This window comes from Callorhinus ursinus, unplaced genomic scaffold (assembly GCF_003265705.2).
Source record: "Callorhinus ursinus isolate GAN/ISIS: 27379988/994484 unplaced genomic scaffold, GSC_fseal_2.0 scaffold10, whole genome shotgun sequence".
Lineage (NCBI taxonomy): Eukaryota > Metazoa > Chordata > Mammalia > Carnivora > Otariidae > Callorhinus > Callorhinus ursinus.
The window spans coordinates 48254464-48267143 of NW_027397072.1; positions in this window are offsets into that span (position 1 = coordinate 48254464).

Genomic DNA, 12680 nt, shown 5'->3' on the forward strand with positions numbered 1-12680 from the left:
TGTTGGAATTCGAAGGCTAATTGTTACATACATTTTTAGTGACTGTTTAAAATCGGGACTGCTCTATGTTGTAGAGAAACATATGAAACAATAGAAGAAATCATGCAATTAAACTGGGAGTTTTACACCAGGTAATATTTAAAGAATTCCTCTTTTTTTTTTTTTGTCCTTTCAAGGGATTTCCTTGTTGATATTCATTAAGAAGCAGAGAATTTTTTTGTCAATAAATCCATGTTAGCAGGGAAAGCGTGCAGCTACCTTAGAATCCCTTAGACATTAGGATGTCAGCACAGCACGCTAACCATGTAACTATGTGCACAGAAACTGCCATGAATTTAAGAAATGTTTAATAATGGCTGGACCGCAATTTTGGTGTTTTATTTTCCTTGGCCAATGTTTCTGGGATTATGCCAAGCTTGACTAGGAATTATTCACTGCAGTCTTGAGTAACATCTAAATGTAATGTGCATTTGGACCTGGAGTACAGATATGTTGGCTCAGCATACCGCCTCAGGTGTGGATTGAAGCCGCACCCGTGATCTTCTCTGAAGGACAAGATTTCCAGGCTCGGCTTTTTGTATCCTTAGTGATCTGGGTGATAGCATTAAAAAAAAAAAAAAACACATGGATTTATACAAATTGTCCAACCGATCTGTTTAGTTCAGTGTCTTAGATATCTACTCATAGCTTGCTTGGGTTTTTATTTGATTTGGTTACTGTTTCAGTTTATTGTCTATAGATAACTGTGACAAAACTAGCAGATAATGGTTTAACAAAGCCATTTTATTTTGGTCACAATTTTTCAGTTCAGGAATTCAGGAATGGTTCATCTGGGCAGTTCACATCTTATCCATGTGGCATTAATTGGGGTGACCAAGACTGGAAGTTATGTGCCCAGTCGCTGGCTTTTTCACTCACATGTCTGAAGTCTCAGAGCTCCTCAGCCACTCTGTCTCCACATGGGGTCTCATCCTTCCCTGGCCTCCCCATTTCTCACAGCCTGGTGGTCTCAGGAGGGTGACATTTCATAGAAGACACCTGGCTTCCCCGGGCAGAATTGCAAGGCTTCTTAAGACCCAGCCTCAGAAATCCCAAAATAGCATCTCTGTCCTGTTCTATAGATAAGCAAATCACTAAGGCCAGCCCACATTCCAGGAGAAGAGAATCTGACTCTTCTTCTCAGATGTAAAGGGTAGCAAAGAATCTGTAGCCATCTTGAATCTATCAAAGTTAACGTTTTATAGTATTTACCATTTTATCTTCCAAAGTATTTGCGAGTGTTAAATTGAGATATGGGTTTATTGGGGGGGGGGATTTCCCCAAAGCCCTCTAAGAAGTTGGAGTCATGGTAGTAATTTATCTATAGACACTTAGCATCTCCAACAACTTCTGTCTTTCATCTGATCTGTTGGTTAATTCCAAAGAGAAATCATTTCAAGGAATCCTCAGGGTGGTCTCTGGCATTCCCCTTTGCAGACCATTTTGATTCCTGAAAACCTGTAGAGAGGAAATTGGTCTATGTTTCTGAAATACAGGATTTCTTTTTTTCAAAGGACCAGAGACCCAGAAAAAAAATAATGCTTCATCCCAAAACACAGGCAAAAAAAACACCATGTCCAGGAACCACTTAGCTCCACTAAATGCAGTTTGCTTAAAAAAAGAATTGAATGAGAAACGCTCAAAGATTCTCTAAGAATATTTCCAAAGGAGAAATGGGGTCAGCAAAAGAATATCAGATGACAGAAGGGTGAGAAATGCCACGAGCAAAGAGAGGGAAAAAAAAAAACAGTAGAATCTAACTGCACGTTTCCAAAGGAGGGGATGGTTTATACAACTCTTGGCCCATCTGAAAGAAGAGTGAGAGCAAGATTCTGGCAATTCCCTTAAGTTAATATTTTCTTCCAGGCTATTTTGGATGGTTCTTTGCGTCCTTGGAAACTTTTACGTGTTCTTTGGAGAAAGGCTGGGTTTTCTTTTATTTTTATGGACTGCTATTTTGTACTATGATGTTCACTGGATGCTGCATGAACATGAACACCAACTGAATCAATCCTGAGACACTGCCAGGTTTATTAAAAATTCATTCATAATCGCCTGACAGCACCCCTGTTCCGGGTATACCCTGGGATTCATTTGTACATTAATTCTCATTTGTAAACCATATTGGTCTTTCCTGCAGGAAAAAAACAGATTGCGGAATCTAATGTATTTACAATTTAATGGACTTTAATATAAAGAGAACTTGTCTAAAGGGTTGTAGCAAGTCAGAGGATGCACTTCCAGAGAGGAGAAACAGAAAATTAGGACAATGCTGACTCTAAATCAAGCCCCATAACCACAGCAGCGTAGCAAGCTAATAGGTAATCCCACTTAGGACAGTACTAACCCATAAAAAGCATGATTCTGTACCTGTATTTCTGCTAGGCTCCTGCTCAGATGCATGTGATGGAATATGCATACCAAATTTCAAGATGGACATTCCATCCACTGAGAGTGTATGAGAAAATCAATGAGCACATTAGCTGCCTACCTAAAAGCATAGTGAAAACAGCATATGGTGGGGCATACATCTGCTCCAATTCCAGGAATCACAACCACCAGGAGGGATTTAATACCAGGACTTAGCCACATGAATGCTGGAGGCAGGTATCTGATATCAGATTTGAAGCAGCCATGAATATTACAACATGATAAACGAATAGGTGAACTGTGGTCAAATACTAGGAATTCTATGTGTGCCTTCAAGGACCAGGCCTTGGAAGATTTGGGCCCACAAAAGTGGGCTTTGGTTTGAAGCCTCAGAATTCTTCCTTCAGAATAGACTTTGCAGTAGTTCTGGCTCTGTTACAATGATTTTTCATGTGAGCTCAGTACATTTGGATATGAGAAGAAATAAGTTACCTAGTGATTCCATTCCAGATTCCAGAGCACAGGATGCCTTGTATATATTACAAAATTGCTAATTCTGTGCTCACAAATGAAAATGGTGTTTGAGAGACATGTTTCATGCCTCTGGCTTAAGATGATGGTATGGGTCCTGAGTTTAACATCCGCAAAGAAATAAAACAGAAAAAGACAGAAATAGAAACAGAAAATAATCTGTGTTATCCTTGGAAACTAGAAAAAAGCCTATATACTCTCAAGAAATTTAAAGATTTCTACAAAAATAAAGAAGCAGGACTGAAGTGATAAAAAGGGATGATCAAACCACAATTCGCTTCAGAAGACTTCTGCTTGGAAATCAAGCTCAGATGATTTCTCATGAGGGAGTGAAAGGCAGAAAATGTCTGGTGGCCTCTGCTAGGTAGTCAGACTCAATGATAGCTAAATGCCATGTGATATTCTGGATTAGATCCTGCAACAGAAAAAGGACATTAGTGGGAAAACTGATGAAACCCAAATAAAGTCTGTAATTTTATACCAATGTCAATTTCTTGGCTGTGACAAATGTACCTTGGGTATGTAAACTGTTATTCAGGGCAGCTAAGGGAAGAGTATACAGGAACTCATTACTATTTTTACAACCTTTGTAAATGTAAAGATATCCCAAAATTAAAAGTGTATGTATTTTTTAAATGTAAGGGTATTTTTAACATCTAAGAGTTAGTTACAGGTCCCCAAAACAACGTGAGGTTCAGGATCCATCCTTGATATGTCTGACTACAACTTGCCCAGAAAGCAGAGGTAACGCAAAAGGACCACCAGTGCTGACTCCTCACCAGCGCAGACTGCCATTCTGATCAGAGAACTGTGAGCACTGGATCAGCTCACTTACTTCCAGTGGCCAGGACACCCACAGAAATGTAATCAGTCAACACAGAGGCGATGTTCCCCGTCACTACCACCACCATCTGCATGTCAATCACCCTCTCGCCTCTTCCTAACCAGGTCATGTGATCTGGCTAAGGCTAGCTGAGCTACCTCTAAGTATCACCTGTCTCCCTTGCCCGGACCTGCGCTCCTCAAAGTGCATCCCACACAACGGTTGATGTAATCAAACTGAAAACCAAATACTAAGTTGTGTCAGAATGAGCAAAAGGAAAAGAAAATTATTGGATATACAATAAGATTCAACAGTTCCAAGGAAAATGATCAATTTTAGAAATTAGAATGTTTTCCTTCATAAACAGAGCTGCAAGAAACAGGAGAAAATTTTAGAAAATGTCTCATTCATATTCTCAGACACATTCCAAAGAAATTTCTATCTATGGAACAAGAAAAGCACCCATGGAGCCCAGAAAATTGGATATCAATTAGGACTGCTTGGAAATGAATAACATAAATGCAGAATTTAATATTTTGGAAGAGCTGGTGAACAGAAGATTGAATATTATAGGAACTGGCTCAGCAAATTAGAAGATAAGTGCAAGAAATTCTCTGAGAATTTGAAAGAAAAGTGTTATTATGACATTTTAGAGATTGAAAACAATGGCGGAAATGATAAAATATCCAGAAAGACTATATAGATATACATATATATACACATGCACATACATACATACATAAATACTTCTCTGACTCAGCAATAATTTTTATTAATTTGATGGGCAAAAAAATATGTGATCACTGGTGACCTATTTTCTTTTACTTACACATTCATAGGATTTTTCAATATATCCTCGAAATTCAATTTTTATCAGAATGTCTTTCTTACAGCTTATGTTTTTTTCCTATTGGAGACAGAGACAGAAACAGATCTAGAGATAGGCACGCTGAATAAAATTACATTTTTCTAGAAAGAAAAGAAAAAAGAAAAGAAGGAAGGAAGGTAGGAAGGAAGGAAGGGAAGGAAGGAAATGGAGGGAGGGAGGGAGGAAGGAAGAAAGATATCCAGGGTTCATGTGTATGTTTATATTATAAATATACTTATGTAATTATTGCTTTTCTTCTACTGACTTCATATGTTAATATACATATATGTGTACATGTGTGTACATACTAGGATTTCCAAAAGAAGAAAATAAGGTCAATAACAAATATATACTCTGATAAAACTTTCAGTATAAAGGTAAATTTTTAAATCTTATGAATGTATAGGTAAACAGGTCAGCAACAATTAGATATGATTTTTCACCCAGCAATTAACTTCCAGGAATTTATCATAAGAAAATAAAGGTATTTGTTGCAGCCTTATTAATGATGACAAAAAAATTAGAAATCAATTGAGCAATCCAAAATAGAGTATTTCTTATACATATTATGGTCCATTCACATGATGGAATACTATGCAAATATTAAAAATGATGCAACATAGTTTATAAAACAGATTGCAAAATAGCATAAATAAAATATTTTCATTGTCAATATTTGAATACATCTATTATGCATACATATGTGCATAGAATAACATAATAAAAATACAGAAACATTTTAACCAGGCTTATTTCTTAAGAAGCAGAGCTAGGTATGTTTGTATTTATTTTTCCTTTCATCTGTATTTTCTAATTTTGCCGCAATCAAATATATGTATTTGTGAATTAAAAACACGTGTGGGGGCACCTGCGTGGCTCAGTCGGTTAAACCTCTGACTCTTCTTTTGACTCAGGTAACAACCTCAGGATCGAGATCAAGCGCTTGTGTCTGCCTCTGCACTGGGCTTGGAGCCTGCTTAAGATTCTCTCTCTCCCTCGCTCTCTGCCCCTCCCACCCTGCTCACACAAGCATGCACCCTATCTTTCTCTCTGAAAATAAAGAAAAACATGTGTGTACTATATTGTACACTTGAAGAGAACACTGTATGTCCACTCACTGAAATTAAAATAAAAACTTAATAATAAATTTAAAAATAAATAAAACATGTGTGTATTTTCCATGAAAAAATATTTCAAAATATATCTGCAGAAGGACAGACTCTCTAGAATCCTGCTGTGTGTGGTCATTATAGTCAAATACCATTTCCCTTAGCCTAAAGTGCATGTGTGTGAGGGGGACACTAGGAAAAAGTTGGACATTTATATGTCCTTTTCAAAGCTTAACTTTTATTTTCTTTTTGACATAAGTGTATTACATCGCTGCCTGAGAGTAAGCAAATATTTTTGTTCTTACCATTTCTTCTCTTCTTTCCACTTCAGGATTCATATGAACATTTAAGAGTTGGTGGGTATAATTTTTTTTCTCTAAGCTTGACTACTGAGATCATCCCCAACAGCGCATCTCAAAGAAGCCTTATATAATTCAAAACCCTTATGTGAATAAAATGTAACAGTTTCTCTATAAGCTCTCAGCAAACCAGTGTCAAACATGTTGGCACCGCTGGATAGAGAGTAAATGATTTTTACACGTTGTGTGCTTTTATTCTGTAACAAAGACTAGGAGAGGAAACTGTTTTCTCCCCCTCCCCTTTTTCCTTCCCCAGACATTTTTCTCTTTCTTCTGCCTCCAGTGCCCTTGAAGGCTGCCTTGAATCTGACAAAGGATAAAGTAGCAGGGACTGGGAAACACTAAAGATACCAAGGGGCTCCAACTGCCTGTCTGAAAATCTGTTTATACAGCACCTGGGTCACTCTCATCTGATAGGCTTTTCTCCATGTGTTATTGTGTTTATGTCAAGAAAAAAATGCCAGCATCCCTTGTTGCTGAGTGCTGCTCTATAGAATTCTGCCACCTTCATTTTCCACTTACTACCTCATTTTGTTTGAAAGAGGCTGCCTTTCCAGCTTCATCTGTGATCACCAAGAACACACAGTCGCCCCTTTGTTCACGGAGTGACCTTTATATTTGACGAAGGGTGAAACGTGTCTTGAAACCTAAACCAATTTTGGCAAAGAGGTTTTTAAAAATAATGTAACTGAGACTGCCACGCACAGAAATAAACGCTGCCGGTTTCATTGTTATTCACCAAGTGTTTCTCTGTGCATTTTGTTTGGGAATTTCAAAGTACAATGCCAGTGTTCAGAAATGAATGCGACATCACAGGCAGGCTCTTCCCTGGGGTACCGCGAACTGGCGACAGCCTGAGCGCCCTGGTGTTATTTTTATTTCTTGGAAGGGGAGTGGGTTGAGGGGAAATTGCACACTCCTGCCAAAATCAAGTGGCTTCAAGACTCAGGCAGCTGGACAGTCACCCAGGGAGGCAAAGCTAGGGAGAAGTTTGGCACCGAGATCTGATACCGGAGATAGTATGAGGCTTTTATGCATATTCTATAACTAGTCCAGAAGTCCCAATAACCTCCATTACCTAGGAATATCAAGCAAAATTGTCCTTTATCTATACATTCTGCCTAGAAGGAGTGTATTTTGGAGCAGAACAAGCACCAAAGAATGAAGAGAGGGTCTTCTTAAGCAATAGAGTTCCTTTCTCTTTCCTTCCCCAGCACCTCCCTGCCCTCCTCCAATAACCTACACGTTTATATAAAATAAAACCCAGGTGAAAACAAACACAACTTTAAGAAGGATAAAGGGTCAAGGGAGACCCTTTCTAGGTGTTTGGGCTCAAAAGGTGAAAGGACAGGCACAAAGTCCCCTCAGGAGGCCGTTTCCCTTTTCCCCAGGGAAAATCTTGGACTTCACCCGTTCCCTGGATTTGACCAACAGGTAGGTGCCCTTATTTTCAAGAAGCATAATAACAAAGCATTGAACTGGAGAGATTAAAAACTTGCATTGAGATATCATTTCAAAGAAACAAATCAAGATGACTGTATAAAAACAGTCAAGTGTAAAACAGATGAATATTTGGAAATCGTCCAGATATGCATTATTCAATCTCTTTCCATTTCTATTCTATAAGTTATACTCCTAAATGTGGTAATTTGCTACAGTAGCCCTAGGAAAGCAAGACAGTATGCTTCACCTTTATCTACTCCAGAATCCTCATATGAGAACTGCTATTTTGTTATTTTGTTTTTGTTATAGTATACAACCAGATCCAACCCTCCAGAAAAATTTGGTAGAGCTCTTTAAATAATTCCTCCATGTTTATTTTGTTTATTCTTAAGTATCTTTAAATTTTGATATGTAATCAGGATTATTTTTACATTAATTATCATTTTAACTAGTTATCATTGGTATAAAAAGTTATTAACTTTGTATATTTGTTTTATAACAAACCATGTTAATAAGCTGTCTTAGAAATTCTAACAGCCTTACAATTTATTTTCATGTGTTTTCCAGGTAGACTAACATAGCATTTGCAGATAATATAATTTGCTATCTTTTCAATATTTACACTTTTTTGTCTTTCTTTGACTTCTTGTTTTGCTCAAAATGTCCAGAACAATAGAGATAATTATAGTTATCTTTACCTAATTTTAGGTACTGCTTCTAGGTTGTCATTGTTAAGGGCGATGTTGAGTGATTATTTCAGATGTTCTTGGCATATCATTGCAATATTCTTTTCCTGGTATACCAAGGTTTTCCTTTTAATCAACAATAGTGTTAAATTTTATCCAGTGTCTATTAGGAAGAGCCGGTGTATATTGTTTTTCATACAGTTAGTATTTCTTTGCCTCCTGGACTAAACTCAGCTTGGTTATTGTTTATTATTACTTTATGATTTTTATTTCTTAATATTTTACTTAGGACTCTTAGATCTATAACTGAGATTTATGTGCAGTTTCTATTTTGTATTATCATCTTTAAGTCTTTAACTGATAGGTTACCGTCATAAAAAGAGTTAGGAAGTTCACCATTTTCAAAGCTCTAAGACAGTTTGTATTCATTTCCCTCTTTCAAGTTTTTTTTTTTTAAGATATATTTATTTATTTTAGAGAGAGATGGGGCGGAGGGAGCTTAAGTGGGGAAGAGGGATAGGGAGAGAGAATCTCAAGCAGACTCCCCTCCTCAATGAGCACAGAGCCTGAAGCAGGGCTCAGTCCCAGGACCCTGAGATCATGACCTGAGCCAAAATCGAGAGTCAGACGTTTAACCGACTGAGCCACCCAGGCGCCCCTTTCAAGTTATTTTTTTATCTTTATAAAATAATGCATGAATGTAATTAAAATATAGACAAACTACTGAAAGTCTTCTAATAAAATAAAGCAGTCCTCTAAACAACCATTTTGCTACACCTTAGTCCCATGCTTACTTTCAACTTTCTTAGCTATTTTTTCTATTTATTTCCACCTTTCTATATAATTGTTTATCCTGTTGTTTCTTGACTTACCAAATAGACACATTATTTATAAACATCCAGCTATGGGAATTATGCTTTACACACCCTCCAACTCTCCCTTACCCTAAACTCTCAACATAATTATGGAAAATTACTTGGTGACATAATATGGTTGTATATGATTTATAACTGAGACAGAGCTCTATGGTCATGTTTATTTTCTATTACAGTCTTTCCTGGTAGCAATAACTTTTATTTTTTCATTTGTGTAGTTTTATCTGTGCTTTTCACTAATTTTTTTAAAATGTCCCCATTGATCTACCAATAATTTTTCCCAATGCTTAAATCCAGACCCATGACGTATTTCTTTGCAGACCTGGTGAACGGTTGTCATCTTTGGACTTCTTACTCCTGTGACTTGTGCTGTATTTCTTATCTTGTGTCTTCTTCTGTCTTGTTTTTTCCCCATCATTTTTCTAGACAGTCTTCTAGCATCCAGTTATATTTTTGAAAATTCCAGTGTCATCTGATAACCATGTATTTATAGATGATTGTTTTTCTTTTCATAGGAGCCCCAGATTTTGCTCTTTACAAATGGTGTTCTAAAAGGTCACAATGACGTAGCTCAGATGTGCTTTTTTTCATTCACTGAACTGGACATATGGGTCCTTATTATCTGAAGATTTGGATCCTTCACTTCTGGGAATTTTCCTCACATTATTACTTCAATAGTTTCCTCTTCTGTTTTCTCAGTTATCTCTTCTTAAACTGCCTGTTATTTGGATGTGGGACTTTATGCGTCAATTCACAAATTTTATCTTTCCCATCCTATTGTCAACTTCTTTGTCTTTGTGTTCTAATTTCTAAGAAAGTCCCTTGCTTTGTCTTTCAACCATTCAAATAAATTGATGGGGTTACTCTATTTGGAATTTTTAAAAGCTCCTACCTTCTCATGGTCCCTTTCATAGAACATCTGCCATTTGTTCATGAATACAATGTTTTATCATGTAATATTTTTTTCTCCTATCTCTCCGTGCATATTAATGACTGTTTTATATATTTTGAGAGGGCAGCATATTTTTCTTCTGCTCCCTGATTTGCTCTTTATTTCCTCCAAGGTCATTTTGCCTATTTGAGCTTTTGTTTGTTTGTTTATTTTGTTCTCTGTCTTTAATGTTAAAAGCCCTCCCCAGATACCTGGTATTGTTTGGCTGTCTCTTCATCTATGAGAGAGCCGATAACAGTGACTGAAGCTTCTGTAGGCACAGACAGGCTTATTAAGTGGTGGTCACTATGATACAATGAGGTAACATTCCAGATTTTTCACTGAGAAACTCTCAGGTCTTTTCTCTGGGGCTGTGCAGTGTCTCCAAAGGATAATCCTCCAATCTCCAGTGTGAAGCGCAAAGAGCAGCTCTGACCTGACTGTGTGTGTCCTGGAGACTTGGGAGGGATGAAGGAGATGAGAACAAAGGAGGGGGAGGTGGAAGAACTCACCAACGCACACCTGTCCTGTTTTCAGTACAGCATCTATCTCCAGTTCTTCACCATGCTCAGTGTTCCCGAGTCCAGAGTGCCTCTATTTCTATGTGTTCTTAGAACAAGATTTATTGTCTTGAGGAAGTAATCCGATAGTGAGTCGCTACTGGCTGTTATATGGGCATGCAATCACTGTAATTACTCTATGGACTTGCAACCAATCAGTGGGTATTCAGCACTAAACTTTCTACTGTGCTGCCGGATGCTGAGTCTTTCCAGTGTTCTGCAGGGAAAATCTCTTCATTCATTTTTGCCAAGTCTTGAGATTTCAGCTTTCCTCTGCTCTGCCAAGACTGTTTCCCCTCTGTAGCCATCTTCTAAATACAAGTTGACATTTCTCACCCTTCCACTACTGTCCTTTCTCCCATTCCCTTTACCCTCATAGGTTTTCTCTTTTTGTTTTCATTATTCTCCCTTAATATCATTGTGTTGGAATTTGGAGAGGGAGCAGACACAAATGCATGTGTTCAATTAAGTAGTTGAAACCCACTGAGTAGTAGAAAGAAAAAGCCTGAAATCTCTGGGAACACTTTTAAATACCATGAGAAATAACTTTTCTTTGAATTTTTGCTATATATTGCCTGTTACATCATTTAGGTTAATGCCTTTTATGGAGCTAGATACACTGACAATTTCTTCACTCTTTCATTTCTATATTTAGATTTTATGCTTTTGATTTGATTTTATTAATATTTACCTTTGAAAATCTTTCATTCCTTCAACAATTTTGAATGTCTTACTACAGCACCCTGTGTTACAGCTTTTGAAATTCCACTATTTTTGTAAATGATATTCCTGTTTTTTATATCTACTGTACATTTATCCCCCATCTTTAATTAGCTCTATCAGATGTTTACATTTTTATTAGATGTTTTCCATGAAATTCATGTAAATATTTTTTGTTTTATTCCATTTTCTAGCTATCTTTAGTTTAAATCAGGTTTTTTCCTTACTTTACCTGAAGTTATTTTATTGCCATTTTTATAACTTTTTTAGTAAAAAGCCTGGTTTATTTATCTATATTCTCTCTAATAATAAAGGCATTTAAGACTACATGTATTATTTGTGTCATTTATTTCTAGATAGTCTATAAATAAAGTTTTGATTTTTCTTTGGACTGAGAATTACCTATGAAAAGTTTGTTTATATCCTAAATTTCAAAAGTGTTAAAATTCTTTAGCTGACACTTCCATAATTATTGTAATTCTATTATTTTACGCTCAGAGAATGTGATTTTTAAGATTTCTGATTTGGGAATTTTACTAAGACTTACTTTGTGACTCAAAATAGGGTTGTTTTTTTTCTACATGTGACATAGGAACTCAAAAAAATATATTTTCTCTTTATAGATTCCATAGTTAGATGTATTTATGAAGTCAACTCCATGGGATTTCCCTGTCATTTTGCTGAAGCACATACATCAGTATCTTCATAATGGAAAAAAACAAAAACAAAAACAAAAAAAGAGCCTGAAAGGGAAATCTGTTCAGTGTTTGAATACCTGAAAATGACCTTATTTTACCATTTGATTGGTAGTTTGGCTAGGTAGACAATTATATATGAAAAATAATTCGAAGGCATTGTTGCATTGTGTTCTAGCATTCAATGTTATTTATATTCTGTAATCCAGATTAATTTTTATCTACTTTATTTGGCAATGACTCAGAGAGAGGTTTTAGTATATCCCCAACTATTGTATTTCTGCCAAATTATCCTTGTATGCACATTTTTTGCTTTTTCTGTTTCAGTGTGATCTTATCGGGGGAATAAAGGCTCATGATGCTTCATTTATTATGATTTTTACTCTTTATTATAAAATAATATTCACTATCCCATTTAATACTTTTTCTCCAAAACTTATCTTACATGTTTTAATGTTTTTGCTTGCATTTACCAAACTTACTTTTGGCAAGCATTTATTATAAACAGTCTGTGTCATTTTGTTGTAAATATATTCTCTTCTAGGAGGAAGATATAGATAGATTTTGTTTTTTGTGCGAAGAGATTTTATTTTAATAGATGAGCTTTCCCTATTTTTACCTATTGTTACATTATATTTGGTCCCACTTCTGACATCTTTAACACTTTTTTG